The sequence below is a fragment of the Rosa rugosa genome, chromosome 2 (assembly GCF_958449725.1).
Source record: "Rosa rugosa chromosome 2, drRosRugo1.1, whole genome shotgun sequence".
Taxonomy (NCBI): domain Eukaryota; kingdom Viridiplantae; phylum Streptophyta; class Magnoliopsida; order Rosales; family Rosaceae; genus Rosa; species Rosa rugosa.
Genome location: NC_084821.1, coordinates 50,204,802 through 50,223,420, shown reverse-complemented (window position 1 = coordinate 50,223,420; position 18,619 = coordinate 50,204,802). Strand labels below are relative to the sequence as shown.

Here is an 18,619-nt window from a genome sequence, read left to right as displayed (position 1 = left end):
GTAGGTCCCAGTGTTGGCTCCAACTCAACACATGACGTCATCTTTCGAGCCAAATTCAAATTTTGGACGAGATTGATGCAATTTGAGAGATCAGGGATGAGTTTGATTAAAAAAAATGATGAGGGACCAAACTGATGTTTGGCTTAAAGTTTGAGGGACTAAACTGAATTTAATCCTTTGAAATTACATAAACCATACAAAAAATATGTCTCCTCCACTGAAAGATACTTTGGACTGAGCTACCAGCCTACCTTCAACATTATGAGTTCCGAGAGCATCCTTGCACACATGCAGGATGTAAAGAACAGGAAAACTTAATTTAACTAAAAGATAGACTTCTTCTCTTGCAAACTTACCAAGTAGAAAGCATTAGTTCTCAACTCTCTCTACCTTGGTTCCTGTTTTAACTTCCTCAGAGAAGATAGTAGTAACTGAGAGCTAGAAACACCATAACCAACAAAGCTGCAGGAGCAGCCCATACCCAATAATTATTACTCTTCTTCCGCTTCAGTATGGCTTTCAGAGTGAGTCTGGACCTCTTGGACGACCCCTATTCCTGATAGTTTTGTCCTTTTGCACCTTCTCATTAGCAGGGACCGGAACTTCAACATTTTCATTTACCTTTTCTGGCTCCGCAACTTCAGCAATTGGTTCCGTTGCCTCATCAGGATTGCTCTCAGTTGCTGATGTAGCCTTCTTCTTTGCCTTCTTTTCACGCTCCTAAGTTCAAAATGGTAAATGTCAGTTTAACTCCGAAACAAATCAACAAAGATCAACATGAAAAACAAAAAAAAAACAAAAAAACAAAACAAAACAAAGAACAAAAATCAAATAAATAACGACCTTGAGCTTCTTTTCGGCTTCTTTTTGAGCTCTAATTTCTGCTTTAACTGCAGCTTTTTCTGCCTTTTTCTTCTTCCTTTCCATGGCCTGCTTAGCTTTAGCAATTTCCTCTTCTCTTTTCATCTCCTTCAACTTTGCTTCATCAATTTTACTTTCTTTACTGTCCTTTTTCGGCTTCTCAAGCCCATAAATCTCCTCCTCTTCGTCTACAGTAGATTTTGGAAGCACTGCTTTACTTTTGGCTTCTTTCTGAACCTTCTGCACTGGCAAACTATCTAATGGAGCAGATCTGCCATCTTCCTTCACTTGTTTTGTATTAGCTTTTGTTGCTGACTCTACTACTTGTTGGAGAGGAAAGATCCAACATTGGAAAAGTGACAAATAAAAATATAACTTATAAGTGGGTGGCTCTTACCCAATTGTACCGAGGCCTTTTGTGATTAAAACCCAACACCTATCGGGTGGTTAAGTTGGGACAGTATTGGTACAATGGTGGGCCACGGACCACGCTTGTCGCTGTTTAACATGGTATCAGAGCGGGTCCTTCTCCAATTGCGTCTCCACGTAGGCACGTATCATGAGCCCAAATTGGGGTTCCCTGTATTGCCATCGAAATTACCAAGTGTCCAATGTGGGCCTTGGATTGTATCGACCAAGTCTCCGATATGAGACTTGTGTCCCAATTTCTAATGTGGAAATTGGATTAATTAATTTCACGTGCAGACCTAGAGTTAGGTTGCACGTGAGGGGGCGTGTTGGAGAGGAAAGATCCCACATTGGAAAAGTGACAAATAAAAATATAACTTATAAGTGGGTGGCTCTTACCCAATTGTACCGAGGCCTTTTGTGATTAAAACCCAACACCTATCGGGTGGTTAAGTTGGGACAGTATCGGTACAATGGTGGACCACGGGCCACGCTTGTCGCTGTTTAACACTACTACGGGTGTGGACACTTCATGAACCACCAATGGCTTCTCATCTGGGTTTCTTATTCGTCCATCCCTACTCAATTGCCGACTATCCAGAGACGAAAAAATTCTTTTCTCATAATCATCCCTAAATCCTTTTTACTATTCCACTGGGACATAAATTTCTCCACCTGTCAAATATATCAAACCTTTAAAATACCCAACTACATTTAAGTATTTAACAATGAGTGACAATATCTAAGGAGTGGTTGTTTAAAAAACCTCTGTATGAGTAAGCTCTTCAAGCGCTTTAACATCATTCTTCATAGCCAAACCTCTAGCTTTGTTCAAGATATTACGGCTTAGGTAAAAGGAGGCATTCTGCAAATCAGTATCAATTAATTGTAAGAGTGACAATATTACATTCTAAATAAAATACAGCCATTTCTTTCCACCCCTTCATGTCAGAAGGTTACCCTGTTAAAATTTGAGAACATTTGATAGAACAATAGGTTAACGACCTCCACTACAGTTTACAAACGTATAACTACCATGTGTCCAAACAAAATTAATTCACTACGATAAACATAATTCTGATAATATATTTAGACATGGTATATCAAAAATAGGCAACTTCAGACATGAAGAGAGAGAACAGAAAAGATAATGAAAACAAAATCAGAGGATCCCAATTCGTACATTTTATGATTGTAAAATTTCACATTGCAAGATGATCCAAATGAGTGGTTATATACCACCAGACACATATTTTTCACTAATTTCAAGGAGTTTAAAGCTTGGATATCTACCCGCTACCCATCCCAGTCCAGGCCACTTGAGTAAAGGCTCCTGGGCACCAATACAGTCTACTCAACTAGATTCTAACACACCCTTCCAATAATGCCTCAAATTTTCACCTTTATCAAGAAATCTCTACATGTGACCGGAGTGAATAAAAAATTCAATTAGACCCAAAGACACTTCCAAGTTCATAATATATATATATATTAAGGAGAAACAATGAGAAGGTGAGTTGCAAATGAGAAACTAGAAAGCACTGCTGAAAGTAAGCAACTAAGCAAGTCTAAAGATTATAGAAACTAGAGGCAACCCAATCACGATATTAATTTTGCTGAAGGCCATCTCTTGTGAAGATGTATTTAAAGCATTAGTTGAATTGTGAGCAATTGGATTACGAAGGACGCAACCAGTGAACGGAGAGGAGCTTGTATATAGGAGACAGGCAATGTAAAATTATATAAAGAATAAAACAAAGTCAAAAAAAAAAAAAAAATTTGAACAAAGTCAAAAATTATTTCTAGCAATACACTGTCAAAGTGTCCAACTGATATAACTATTCCTGTTGGAATAGTACCATGTTAACAGTGGAATCTTTTTGCCCTCTACCCTCAAATTTCAAAACGAACTTTGAAATCCTATTTGCAAAGACTAATTTAAAGCTCCAGCAACATATTGGATTTTGAAGTGAAACTAAAAGATGACAAAAAAAGGTTCACTTTATCATCCATAATTCCATATCCAGTACATCTGGCATCACTAAAAATCTTATTTATTTATCATAAACAGTCCAACCCTTCCTTGTATCTTTCCTCTGCCCAAAAAATACATCTCTGAGCTTAGAGGATTGAAAAGTTTCTTCATTTTAATACGCATCTAGAGAATCAAATCAATTCATTACCTATTCTGTTACAAATGCTATTTTCAAAATTCAGCAAAAACAAAAAATTCAAAGAACAGTTCAACAAACAAAAGATCGGAATATCCAAGTACTAGGGTTGACCTATAACAACAGAATTACAATGAAAACAAAAGGACTCGTGGTTTCTCAATGGAATAAGCATCATGTGGTTTCATAATCACAACAACAGATGTCCTCAAAAAAAAAAAAAAAAAAAAAAATTACCAACCCAAGAGTACAGTAGAGAGAGGATGAAAATGCGAGAGAGAGAGAGATGTTGCAGCAAAATTTATGTTCACTTACTTGCTGATCAAGCTGCTGCCTAAATGTAAAAATGCTCTGTTGTGTTTGATCCCTCTTATCAGTTACAATCTTCAGCTCATCCCGTATTGATGAAATTTACTTATCTACGGCCTTAATTGCATCATCAAGTTGCTGAATTTTGGACCTAACTGCTTGTTGCTCTTTCCTTACTCCCTCCGAATCACCACCTATAAGCTACAATCAGATGATGGTGAAAATGATTAGCATACAATACATAATAAAGAAAGTCTGCAAAGAAAAATCAAGAGATTGTTCAAAAAGATGCAAATGTTAAAAGTCCGCTTACTTTAACCTGGTCTTGAAGGGCCTCTTTGTCTATATGAACCACTGATTCCTGAATCTTGGCTCGTACAGCAGCATTAGCAATGACTTCTCCACGTGTGTTTTCAAGTTGTTTGATCTCTTTAAGGATTTTCTTCTCCTCGGACAACGGAATGCTCTCATGTTGTATGATATACTGCAAGCCTTTGATCTGTTCCAACAGTCTAAAATTAGAGAGTAATATATAAGGCAAGTAATCACAGGACAACGATTAACAGATGAATTTGGAGATAACAAAGCTTGGTAAGAAGACATACCCGAGCATCAAGCTCTTCCTCAGATGAGCACAAACCACCATTGCGACCAGCATGATCTGCAGTGCGGAGCTTTTTGAGATCCTTCTGCAGAGGCTCAATCTCCTTAAATTTCTCATCCGCAATTTTTCTAATTTGCTGGTTGTCAGATCTCAGAGCCTTAATCTGCTCTATTAACTCAAATCTCTCTGACTGAAGGAAGGAGATAGAGAGAGAGAGAGAGAGAGAGAGAGAGAGAGGGAAGGAGATAGATAGAGAGAGAGAGAGAGAGAGAGAGAGCAGTGAATTAGAGGTTTGCTCTTCTAAATTCTCAAATAAATAGCACTCGATTTGATCAACTTACATGCATTCTGATGCCATATTAATTTAGCTCAGCTTACAAATAGGAACACAATTTTCAACAAGTACACCCCCTTTAAACAATAAGATAATGTCATAAGAGACCCAACATGTGAATCCTTTTTAAACAGCAAAAAGAGATATTTGATATGGAGGCCGTGAAGGTACTGAGATTTTGAGAGAAGGACTATTAAGCATGGAAACAACTGAACCGATGGTTGGTCTGTCATTCACATTTTCTTGGACACATATATAATAAACCAATCTGGATGCATCTGATTATTTCAGATCTTGAGCCTATTGTTAACATGGGATCTATGATATTTAGAACTGTATCATCCCTCCAATTTCTCCAGGCCTACAAAATTTCAAAATTATTTCAGGAAAAAAAAAATTACACTTAGTTGCAGGCTATAGGGATAAATAGAGAAGTAATGTAACAAGTTGATTATATATTCCTACTCACATAGCTTAATAGGTCGTCTTCATTTTCACCATTTCGGAAACTACCACTCTTCTTGCCAGTAATTATTTCAAGAACTAACACACCAAAACTAAAGACATCTGACTTGACAGAAAAGCGCCCATGACTTGCATATTCAGGTGCCATGTATCCACTATATAATTGCATCCACATTAGAAATTCAATTATTTTGGTTCTTAAAATTGAAAAATGTAAGTTAGAGTGCAACATTTACTTCCTATGTCCCAACAATGGTATTTGTATCTCCTTGAGTTTGATCCATCACAAACAACCTTGCCATACCAAAATCTGCAATTTTAGGATTCATATCTTCATCCAACAAAATGTTGCTGGCTGTTGGTGACGAAAAATTCTGTAGAGGATTTTGACTCACCAATGAATGCGGACTGGAGCGGGAGCTGACCGGGAACAATCGAGAAGCTTCCCTCGAGCGTTGGCTCAACGTTTGACCGTCGGCTCGAGGAGGAGGGGAGGTACCTGCAGAAAACTCTCCGATGCCTAAGTCAGTACGTTTCTTAGTAGTGGAGTAGAGAGAATTGGAATTCGATGATTTACCTTGACGTCGGGTGGCCTTTATATAGGCGATGACTTACTTGGGGGACAAGCCGCCATTATTTCTGCTTTTATGGCTGCATTTATTTACACACTTATGATGACAATTATTGCTGCACTAATAACAGTTAATCATTGTGTACTTACGACCGTCATTTATTGCGTATTCATGATAGTCATTCATTGCGCACTGATAATCGTAATCATTGTACGTAGTTATTGTCGTAGTAATTGCCGCATTCATGACTGAAATTTAACGTCATACTAACTACGGAGTTAATCGCCTTAATTGCGGGCCCAGCAGAATTTGACAACTCCCACAATGCCCCCAAATTTTCTCTTTGAACACTCGTCCTAAGAGGAAATTTCCATTCTCTAGCTGTTTCGAATCTTGCCTCGAATATTTCCTCAAGCCCTGGTCGTCCCGATTCTTTCCTCGAGCCCTGGCCGCCCCGATTCTTTCCTCGAGCCCTGGCCGCCCCGATTCTTTCCTCGGGCCCTGGCCGCCCTGAATCTTTCCTCGGGCCCTGGTCGCCTCGATTCTTTCCTCGGCCCTAGCCGCCTCGATTCTTTCCTCAAGGCGAAGATTCATTTTTAGCATGAGACATGGAATTGCCCCCATTTCCCTTTGAATCTGATCGCAACAACATTTTATTCTCCTTGGCCACCGGCCTCGGGTATTTACTCTAGCCACCAGCCTTACACATACATTTCAACAACACTGACCACAAATATATTTCAAATATAAAAGAAAAAAATCATAATATTATTACTAAATGAAAGAACGCTAGTCTACATTACGCAAACTTTTGTCACTTCGGGGCTTGTATTCCATCACTCCCAGTCCTTAGTGACAGAAATGAAATTTCTTTAGGTGCAGCTCCCGCCATCACTTTTTAGGGAAAAGTGTTTCCCACAGACGGCACCACTTGTTGGTGACGAGAAATTCCGTAGAGGAGTTTGACTCACCAATAAATGCGGACTGGAGCGGGAGCTGACCGGGATTGATCGAGAATCTTCCTTGGAGCGTTGACTTGAAGTTTGGCCGTCGGTTCGAAGAGAAGGGGGGGTACCTGCAGAAAACCCTCTGATGTCTAAGTTAGTACATTTCTCAGTAGTGGAGTAGAGAGAATTGGAATTCGATGATTTACCTTGACGTCGAGTGGCCTTTATATAGGCGATGACTTACTTGGGGGACAAGCCGCCATTATTTCTGCTTTTATGGCTGCATTTATTTACACACTTATGATGACAATTATTGCTGCACTAATAACAGTTAATCATTGCGTACTTACGACCGTCATTCATTGCATATTCATGATAGTCATTCATTGCGCACTTATAATCGTAATCATTGTACGTAGTTATTGTCGTAGTAATTGCCGCATTCATGACTGAAATTTAACGCCATACTAACTACGGAGTTAATCGCCTTAATTGCGGGCCCAGCAGAATTTGACAACTCCCACACTGGCTTTGAGATCATGGTGAATAATTCGAAGTCGAGAATCTTCATGGAGGTAAATAAGACCGCGAACAATTCCTCCTATGATTTTGTAACGTGTTTCCCAGTCCAAATGTCCATGATTGGTTGGGTCTGAAAACAATTTTGTTAGAACAATGTAATGTGTGCCAGTGTTGTGTGTTGTGTACCTTAGTTTTATCTACCATATATAAAATCTAGAATTATAATTATAAAATACATATACTGAGGATGTAGAGGATACCATACCAAAAATGAAGTGATCAAGACTTTTATTAGGTATATATTCGTAAATGAGGAGCCTTTCCTCTCCTTTCAAGCAAAAACCTAAGAGCCTCACTAAGTTCCGATGTTGAAGTCAAGCAACTAACGTGACTTCATTTTTAAATTCACGATCACCCTGTTGAGAACTCTTAGATAGCATTTTCACAGCTATATATTGTCCGTTATATAGCTTACCCTGAAAGTAAGTTTATTAAATTTAAGAGAAAATACAATTAAAGAAAACAATCATTTCGGTAATCATATAGTGTACAAAAACAAAAATAGTTTTTACCACTTCAAAGGTTAACAAATTAGCAAAAGCACAATTGCAATTGAAAAAGTAACTCAGTTTTTTTACCTTATAAACGGCTCCAAATCCACCTTGTCCAAGCTTATTTTCATCAGAAAAGTCATCCGTTGCAGATCTTATATCTTCAAAGTTAAATTGTAACGATTCCACGAGGGTAATTACTCCAGAAATATCATCTGAAAAGGTACAACATATTTAGATAAAAAAAAAAATCGTTTGAAAACACAAGACAAATACGTACAATCTCCAAACACTAGACAGTTCAACTTACCGTCAAGTTTTACCCTTGGGTTCTTGACTCTTAAGAAAATGCATATGCCACCGAGAAGCATCGTGACAAAAGCAATCACAACCAAAATGATGATGATTTTTCTTTTTGTGTTACTCTTCTTTCCTGCAGAAAATCAGAAGGGGGTGTAGGGGTCACTCCGCGATTCACGTAAATAATTCGGAGGCATAATACCTTGTGTATTGTATGGTTGACCGGAGTGAGGATGGATGTACTTTCTCTAAGAAAAGATGGCTTGCTTACATATACATAATATAATATGAACATATATTGTGTGTGTGTGTACCTTGCTTCGGTGGAAGTACTGGAGTTGTTGGAGTAACCGGAGCTGGAGCTGAAATATTTAATTCTGAATCGGCTGTAGACTCATAGAAAATATTGTTCTCAAACCTTATATTACAACTTGGTTTAAGAACTCTTGCTCCTGACTTTCCACTGCAACATTGTGGAATAGCAGATATGCAACTGTGCAAGCAATTACTGCAATTGACTTTGTCGATGTCCGGAGTGGCGGAGTGCACTGCGCATTTGCATATATCGTTTCGTATCCTGGATTACCTGGAACAATTTTATGTCCTGCTGCATATTTTTTTCGAGAATCACCTGAAGTTGCTGTGTCTCTTAAAGTTTCCAACACGGGGTTAAAGCACCAACTCGAACGCTTGCGCGTTCTTAGCGTCGTTCGGGCTGGGCAGATATATAAAAGGGTGCTCTTCCTCAATACCAAATATGAAGTCTTGAGAGTAACGTACCATGCAACGCTCTGCCCATACGATTGCTTCCTTTTTATATAAACAGTTTCGCAGGAGACTCTGAGTGGACTCACTGAGACAGCTACTACAGCCTTCGAGGTCTCCTCTGCACAATGCCAAGGCATTCACTTTGTTGGAGCCTTGTCCAAGAGAAGAGTTTTGAAAGCCATAGTTGGTTTGGTTTTGGGAAGTGTTGGAAAAGGAGGAGAGGAGGCTGATGAGGTTTTGTTGGTAGATGCTGCCATTAGTGTATTTGCGGGAATCAGCACAGCTCCAGCACAAATCAGCTGCAAAGTGCATGAGACGTCATCTTTTATTATGGTTTGAGCAACAAGGTGGTGTAAGGTTATGGGAACGAAGAAGAAAAGAAGCAGCCAGATCGAGGATCCCATATCTCTTTTAAACTCGAAACTAGTTCACAAATATTCTTTCAATGTTCTTGAGCTTTAAAGACTAGTTAGCAAGCATGATCAACCCACTCGATGTCCATTCTATAGAAACGAAAATTAATTCTGTCTTATCTCTAGTCCTATCATTTGTGGTTTAGGTGGTCTGTGCTACAATATTGACCAATCCTCGTATTTACTTTCCGAGGATTTTCCGGAATTTAATTAGTGGTTATTGGACGATTTTGTGGCTCGTGGATGGAGCAAAAGTGTTTTGGGTGGGGGGGGGGGGAGCAAGGATTGACTTTTTATTCGTTGGGTATCTCTGAAAACTTCCTTCACGAAAGTCGTAGAGCGCGTCGATACAAGTTCGTGGATATGTGGAACGCGGAAATCAGAGTTCGTATGTGGAAGTTATGGTTTGCGGAAGTTTTGGATATTTTTGGAAATCACTATAAATAGAAATTTCCCTTTCGGGAAATTTACTATTTTCATTTGGGTTTCTATTTCCGGAAATCAGAACCTCCGTTCTCTCTCTTCTTTGCGTCAAACCGACCCGAACCCAGAAACCCGACCCGACTTTTCCGGCGATCTCCGAGCACCTCTAGCGGCGGGACCTGGGCAGACTGACTCGCCTACTTGTTCTGGTCCTCCTGGTGGTGGCCTCTAGCATCGATTCTCGGTCACGGTGGTGCAGCAACGCGGCGAACTAGAGTGCATTCGGACCCGATCTGAAATCCTAGTTCCGGCGACGTCACGGCTTCAAGTTTTCTGGGTTGAGTTCGTAGAAGCCTCCTTGATCGATCTATGGTGTTTGTTTTGATCGATTCACTTTGGAATTGGATCAACTCAAGGTGACCAGTTCACGGTGGCTTGTGGCGGCGATCTAGGCTGTGTTGGCTTGAACCCTAGGTATTAAAGTTGATCTATTTGGTGTTCTTGACATTTTGGACGGTTGGATTAATCTAGTTTTGAGTTTTGACCGGTGATGGTTGTGGTGGTTGTGCCACCGACTGTGGCGGCGTTTTTGGTGGCCTTCCGGCCATGTATTGGATAGTTTCTGGTATTATATATCATCTACTCGTCGATACGAGCGTTTCGATATATAATACTTAATTTTTGGAGATCGTATGAATATGTTGTGATTTTTACGGTTTTGGACCGTCCGATGTTTCGATCCGTGAGGATTTGAGCGTTCGATCGACTTGTGGTTTTGTCACATCGATCGTAAAAGCATTCCGGAGACTTTGGGTGGTCTCGGATGAGGTTTCTCCTCGATTGGCGTTACTTTCAGGGTTGTTGTTCTATTTGGGGATTCGAACTTTAATCACTTGGTGATTCGTATACTGATTTGAGACCATTGGTGATTAGGTGCTTCTCAAGGTGATTTGGACGAGTTGTTGGTGTGAGTGTTAGTTCGGTTCTGTATAGAAGACGCCGCGGGATTCTGAGGTGAGTAATCTCACAATGTTCATTTATGAACGAAGTACCTTTATTGTTATGAGAGTTATTTAGTTAACTGCAAACTATAGTTGGTATTAGTGGCATTCCTGAGTGAATGACCACGTGTATATATATTTACGTGAAATATGTATATTCTTATGGGTTGATGAGTGATTTAAGCAATAGGGATTGATGGGTTTCATTCTATTGTTTTGGGGCTTGACTTTTCGGGAAACATTGTTTTAGGAATTGGGAATTTCTATTGTTTGAAAAGTGTCAAGATTTGGTGTGAGTTGCTTAATGTTTTGATCTAACGACCGGGGGTCGGAAGATCTGAGAGTCACAAGTGGTGATTTCTCCTTTTGATTTGATTTAACATTTTGATCTAACGACCGGGGGTCGGAAGATCTGAGAGTCACAAGTGGTGATTTCTCCTTTTGATTTGATTTAACATTTTGGGTCCAGTGCGACTTGATTAATGTTTTGAATCTGACTACCAGGGAGGTCGGATGATTCAGAGGTCACGGGGTGACATCTCCTTTTGAGAGTCGAGTAACTTTGGTCCTGAGTGACTGCTTTGAAATGTTTTGATCTGACGGCCGGGGAGGTCTGAGGATTCGGGGTTACTGGGAGTGACCTCAGGCAAATATATCGGGACTTCACGCCTTTGGCCGGATTTGTGGATACGATCAGTTAGAGCTCTAGTCTGTTGCCATTGTACATCATGGGGGGTAGCGGGGAGATATCTGATGCTCATGAGTACGTATTTTAAAAGGGAGTTTAGGGGATTCTTTCTTTTAAATGTCCGGGGAGGACTTGTGTATCATATTTAATTGTCAGAGTTTCAATTATTATGATTTTGTCACGGGGTGACTTGTGTTGATTTGAGAATGTCTTTTAAAAGGGAGTTTCGGGGATTCTTTCTTTTAAATGTCCGGGGAGGACTTGTGTATCATATTTAATTGTCAGAGTTTCAATTATTATGATTTTGTCACGAGGTGACTTTTGTTGGTTTGAAAATGTGTTTTTAAGGGAGTTTCGGGGATTCTTTCTCTTAAATGTCTAGGGAGGACTTGTGTATCATATTTAATTGTCAGAGTTTCAATTATTATGATTTTGTCACGGGATGACTTTTGTTGGTTTGAGAATGTATTTTTAAGGGAGTTTCGGTGATTCTTTCTCTTAAATGTCCAGGGAGGACTTGTGTATCATATTTGAATTGTCAGAGTTTCAATTCATATGATTTTTGTCACGGGGTGATTTGTGTTGTTTTCTTTTGGGAAAAGAATGTGTTGTTTTGGGAAAACAGGGTGTGTGTTCCTTTTTCACAAGTTGATGAGTTTCCTCGTGGGCGAGTTGTGCGTGTGTGATTTGAGTTACTCATACGAGCTTGCAAAAGCTTACCGGGTTTGTTGTGTGACAACCCGGTGCACCATTCAAACGGTGTAGGGGTTAATCCTGTAGGTCAGGATAATCATGGCTGAAGTTGAGGTAGCGCCTTTGCAGCTTTACGGTAGGAAGCCATTTTTGTGACTTTACCGTTATTAAGACTTCCGCTTGTAGTAAGCTCTGAGGAGCATTTACTTATTATCTTGTTGTGGCAATTTAATTTGTAAACTCGCGTAATATATAACTCTGCGGAGCGAGTATATATTGACTTTGTGGGTTCCGGGCGTCAGTATGTACTTGGTTTAAAAGGAAAAAGTTTCCTAAGTATTTGTATTGATGGCTGATCATCACGCATGTATAATTATGGGATTATATATATCGATTTTTATTTATGTTTAAAAATCAGGGGCGTGACATTTCGACCGTTCAGTTTTTAAGTCTATATGAGTAGATCACTTAGGCAAATTTTTCGCCAAATTGATGATCGTTAAATCATTCATAACTGCGTACAATCATAAGCACAAATGGTTCAAGTTGGACAGATTCGATTCGTTTATTGATTTAATCTAGTTCGATACCTTAACAGTCATCAATTTGGTTGAAAATTTGCATAAGTGATCTATACATTAATTAGGACCTAAAAACTGAACGATCGAGATGCCAAATTGCAATAGAAAAGTGAGTCCCACAAGGGATCCCTTAAAATGATCGAGAAAAAAAAAAAAATCTTTTTATGGCCATTCTAAGGGATCTCTTATGGAACTCACTTTTTATCACATATCCACATCTCGACCATTTAGTTTTTATGCAAATTTTCAGGAAAATGGATCGATTATAAGGCATTTATAACTGCAATTTACAATTATAAACATGAACGGTTCAGGTTGGACAGATTCGGTTCGTCCATTGATTTAATCTAGTTCGATACCTCTACAATCATCAATTTGGCTGAAAATTTGCATAAGTGATTTATACATTAGAACCCAAAAACTAAACTGTTGAGATGCCCAAATGCGATCAAAAAGTGAGTCCCACAAAGGATCCCTTAAAATGACAAAAAAAAAAAAAAATCCTTTAGTGGAAGGGCTAATACAGTGGAAATTCTTCTATGCACCGGCGGTATAACTAATCCGGCACTTATTAGGTAACCTCAACCCTTAATATTTATAATAACATTTTTTTTAATAATAAAAAAATGTATTTAATGTTATCCACCCGTTCATTGTGTTGGAGGGAATGCACGGTTGTGCTCCGAATCCTCTCCCCTTATTCGAGTAGTCAAAGTCGGCAACTAGATGATATTGTGGATATCCAAAGCAAATTAAAATAATTAATCTCAAGTTGTGATTCACAGCTCACAACCAATGAGACAAACTTGACTGAAAACAACATTACTAAAATAGGTAAAAAATTGAACATGTTTTCTAAATAACTAAAAAGTTAAAATAAAGTGTGACACTCAAATTGTTGCTTTATAACAACAGTCCCCCTTTTTTTTTTTTTTGGTAAATATCGTCAAAAACGTTAACTAATAAAACACTAGGTTGTAGTCCAGCGCGATGCTGCGGGGAAGAAAATTGCTAGTGCATTTAATGCAGGACTTGTCTGAAGCAGTGATGCATTATCAAGGAGAACTGTTTAGTTTCTTTCATCCATTTGATCAATGGGTGAAGCTTACCTATGTAAGATTAGAATGGACATTATCATTTAGTCCAATCAAGCAATCAACAACTTGTCAATCTATTTTCAGAATAAGCAATGGAAATCTTGTGACTTAATTGCAGATTGCTTATTCATTGTGTGTCAAAATGGATAATGCAAGAAATCTGATAAAAAAACTTGGAAACCAAACCAAGTGATAATGTTGTACAACTAAAATTATGTGATTCAACATTGAATGGTTTCCTTTATGGGAGGGAGCCAAACCTCGAATGAATCATATATAAACCAGGTCCCTGCACTCTCACTATCATCATCAACACACATACTTGTCCCATAGAGAGTTTTGGTTAGTGAGCAGTGCAGAAGACTTGAGTTTGGGATCAATGGCCTCATCAGGTTTGTTGATCCTCTAAGGAACTCCTAATATGCTTATTGTGTGATATTTCATGATATGATCTTCTTTTGTATTTATGATCCTTTGCGTGTTAATTTACTTATCAGTATTTTATAAGTTAACATGTGGTATCAGAGCCACACACACAAAGGCTTAAATCAAATATGGTTTCTCTGGTGAGTTTACACTTGCATGTTTTCTAGGATTTTCATTTCCAGAAAATTAAGTGAATAAATGAGGGAACTACTGGGGCCTAGACCTTTTTTTTATCAAGGCCTATTTTACTCAAGCACCATCACACAAGACACGGGGCCAACAAGTCCAAAAGATTAAAACAGCTGAGAGAATAACTTCTCTCTAATATTGCGGATTAAAAGCTGACGGTCATCTTTTGCTGGGAAATTTTGGGGCTTAGGGTTCTTACATGTCTCAGAAAAGGGGTTTTTCATTACTCTCTATTTGTGTTGAATTGGTATGTTTTCTGGGATCAGATTATTATGATTATATGCTGCTACATACTATTTGCTTCCACTAACATGTTTTATGCAGCGCGGGATAGCGATCGGGTCAGTTTTCGAATTGCCCATAAAACTTTTATCTTTTATCAATTTACAGTACTTTGATCATAATTATAGCACTTGTGGACTAAGTAGATTATAAATTTGTGCTTGATTATAGAATTATGTATTTAATTCAAACTGATGTTTCGTTCATGTCTCATGAACTATGAAAATTCTATGAATTGATCAATATTGTTGATTGATTTATTGCTTGTGGTGATCATCATGTGATGCATGTATAAAGATTAAGTCTCCAAACTTGCATAAATGCATCCGGTTTGTGTATAAATATATATATGTTCATCACAGGTACAGTTGGTAGTTCATCAAAATCTTGATGAATATACGGAAAACCAACAACTGGTTTTGAGTCAATAAAGGTTTCAGGGGTACATATTGCACAAAGCAATCTATCTCTGGGATTTTCATTGACCTTGTGGATACAAAAACCAGGGATAATTGTGTTTATACATCTTAGTGCACAACTGTATCTTACAAATAAGGTTTAAACTTTCTGTGTTCTTAATTTGTGTAAACAGCACATCACAAAATAGATTTAAGTGCATCAGGTTGCCTAGGTCTTTTCTTCTTGCCATTAAAGGTGCTGACTGATCTAAGCAAAAAGCATTTTCATCTGTTTTGGTTTTGTGATACAGAAAATAAGGAATGTTGTGTTATTTTGCCACTAAAGGTATTACATGACATTGATAAATATGGGACTTGATATGAAGTGTGTGTCTGCTGAAATTGATTGTTTTTGAGAATTGCTTGTTTTTGATTGCTTTTGACTTAATTGTATAGGTCTTAAGCAAAACAGAAAGACTTAGCAAAGTTTCTTTTATTTTCTTATCAGCTTTGGGAACATCAGGCATTAGCCTAGCTACCATTGAACCCTTAACTGGTTCAAATTTTAAGAAGTGGAAGGCAGATATTGAGATCTACCTTGGCTTGCTGAATATTGATGTGTGTTTAACTGAGGATGAACCTGAGCCCATTACTGACAGTACCACAGACCTTGACAAGGTTAAAGCACAGGAATGGATAAGAGCTAATAGAATGACTAAGCTCATTGTCAAGAGGACCATGAGTGAGACTGTGAGAGGAAGTGTCCCAGATGAAGGCACAGCCAGAGAATACCTGAACAACATCTCTGAGATGTATCAGGAAAGTGAGAAAGCTGAAACTGGTCAGCTTTTGGATTCTTTGCTCACTATGCAGTATAGTGATTCCACAGGAGTGAGGGAGCACATCATGAAGATGATAGAGACTGCCACAAAGCTGAGGGATTTGAATATCTCAATTGATGACCAGTTCATAGTACACATGGCATTAAACTCCCTGACACCAAAATTTAGCCAACTGAAAACTGCTTACCACACTCAAAAGGACAAGTGGTCCTTGAATGAGCTTATTGCTATATGTGTCCAGGAGGAAGAGTTTCACAGGAAGGAGGTGGCTGTGAACCTTGTAGGGAAGAACAAGGGTAAGGTTTGGAGATTTAAAGGGAAGAAGGCTGCTACCACTAGTGATATATCTAAACCTAGTACCTCAGGCACCAAACCAATTGTGGCTTTCAAACCTAAAAAGGGCAGTGTCTTTAAATGCTATTTTTGTAAGAAAGAGGGTCACATGAAGAGGGATTGCTCTAAGTATAGGGACTGGCTTAAGAAGAGAGGTAAACTCATAGTCTTATATATTGAAATTAATCTAATAAATGTTTCACCAAATTCTTGGTGGCTTGATAGTGGTTCACCAATACACGTTTCAAATTCCTTGCAGGGGTTTCTAAAGTGGAGGGAACCAAAAAGGAGTGAGCAGTGTGTCTGCGTTGGGAATGGTCAGAGAGTCACTGTGAAAGCAGTGGGAGTAGTTCGTCTAGAATTAGAATCAGGACAGTTTTTGATTTTGAATAATGTTTTCTATATTCCTTCATTGAAAAGGAATCTTATTTCAGTTAGTCTTTTGTTAAGAACTGGTTATTGTTTTTGGCTCAGTGAATCTGAAATAAAAATCTCTCTACATTCCAATTATATTGGCTCTTGTTCTCTTATTGGTGATTACATTCAATTGTGTTGCTCTTATCCTTCAAATAAATCTGTCTTACTCTTAGAGTCTACTGAAAATGTTGACAAAACAATTGGAATCAAAAGAAAATTTTCTGAAAACTCTTCTTTTCTATGGCACAAGAGACTTGGCCATGTTTCTGTTGAAAGAATGAAAATTTTGGAAAAACAAAACCTTTTGCCTCAGTTAGATTACACTGATTTTCAAACGTGTGTTGAATGTGTAAAGGGAAAATTGACTTCAAACAGAAAGAAAACCTCCACTAGAAGCTCAAATTTGTTAGAAGTCATTCATACAGACATTAGTGGACCATTCAGAGATCAAACTATCTGTGGAAATAAATATTTCATAACATTTATAGATGATTTCAGTAGATACTGCTATGTGTACCTCATGAGTGACAAACTCCAGTCCCTAGAAAAGTTTAAGATTTTTAGAGCAGAGGTTGAGAAGCAGTTGGATAAGGTGATTAAGATAGTAAGATCTGATAGAGGGGGAGAATATTTTGGCAAGTATGATGAATCTGGGCAGCATATGGGACCTTTTGCAAAGTATTTGCAAGAGAATGGGATTACAGCCCAGTATACCACACCTGGCACACCCCAACAAAATGGAGTGGCTGAAAGAAGGAATAGAACCTACCAAAATATGATTAGAAGCATGATGAGCGCTTCTGGTCTTCCAAAATTTTTGTGGGGTGAAGCATTGAAAACAGCCAACTATCTCACAAATAGAACACCAAGCAAAGCCATAACCAACACCCCATTTGAGCTTTGGTGCAGCAGAAAACCAAGTTTTCATCACCTACATGTGTGGGGTTGTAAAACAGAAGCCAAGGTGTATAATCCGCAGCTGGGGAAACTTGACAGCAGAACAGTAAGTGGTTTCTTTATTGGATACCCTGAAAAGTCCAAGGGCTTTAAGGTTTATTGCCCTTCACATAGCACCAGGATTATTGAAACTAATAGAGCCATTTTCTATGATGAGATGCTTGATAACAAATCTGCAGAAGAATACTCTTTTGAATGTGAAGAAGCTTTGAATGATGATGAGACACAAAGCACACCAAATAGCATACCAGACACCATTCTACCCTTAACAAAATTACCAGCCCCAACTATAACTGAACCTGTTTTGCAAGGAGACAACTTAAATTCTGAAAATGACAATCTGCAAGAACAAAGTGTTGAGCCTGAACGTGAACCCCAAGTTGATCCATTGCCTCAAGCTCAAGCAGAGATTCAACCTCAGCTTGCTGCACAACCACAGCAACTAAGAAGATCTGAAAGAGAAAGAAAGAGTGCAATAAACACAAATGACTTTGTTGTTTACTTGCAAGAAGCTGAAACAGATTTTGGGGAAGATGATGATCCACTGAGTTATAAACAAGCTACAGAAAGTGAGAATGCACAGAGATGGGAAGAAGCAATGGAGGCTGAACTGAAATCAATGAGTGAAAATAATGTGTGGGAGCTAGTTGAACCTACCGGAAAGCACAAGGCAATTGGCTGCAAGTGGGTATTCAAAACCAAGAGATGCGCAGATGGTACAGTTGAGAGATACAAGGCAAGATTAGTTGCCAAGGGCTTCACACAGAAGGAGGGAGTAGACTTTAATGAGACTTTTTCACCTGTGTCCACCAAGGATGCTTTTAGACTGATTATGGCCCTTGTTGCCCATTTTGACATGGAGCTGCACCAAATGGATGTCAAGACTGCTTTTCTAAATGGTGACTTGGAGGAGGAGATTTACATGAAGCAGCCTGAGGGTTTTATTGCAACTGGAACTGAACATCTAGTGTGCAAATTGAATAAGTCCATTTATGGATTAAAACAAGCTTCAAGGCAGTGGTACTTAAAGTTTGACTCTGTCATCAGCTCATTTGGTTTTGTTGAAA

At 38.6% G+C, this 18,619-nt stretch overlaps 2 pseudogenes; both read right to left on the bottom strand.

Moving 5' to 3' along the window:
- Window positions 1-223: 223 nt before the first annotated feature.
- On the bottom strand, window positions 224-4,711 carry LOC133730924 (proton pump-interactor 1-like; annotated as a pseudogene).
- Window positions 4,712-4,813: 102 nt separating this feature from the next.
- On the bottom strand, window positions 4,814-9,291 carry LOC133730923 (cysteine-rich receptor-like protein kinase 29; annotated as a pseudogene).
- Between the last annotated feature and the right edge of the window lie 9,328 nt (window positions 9,292-18,619).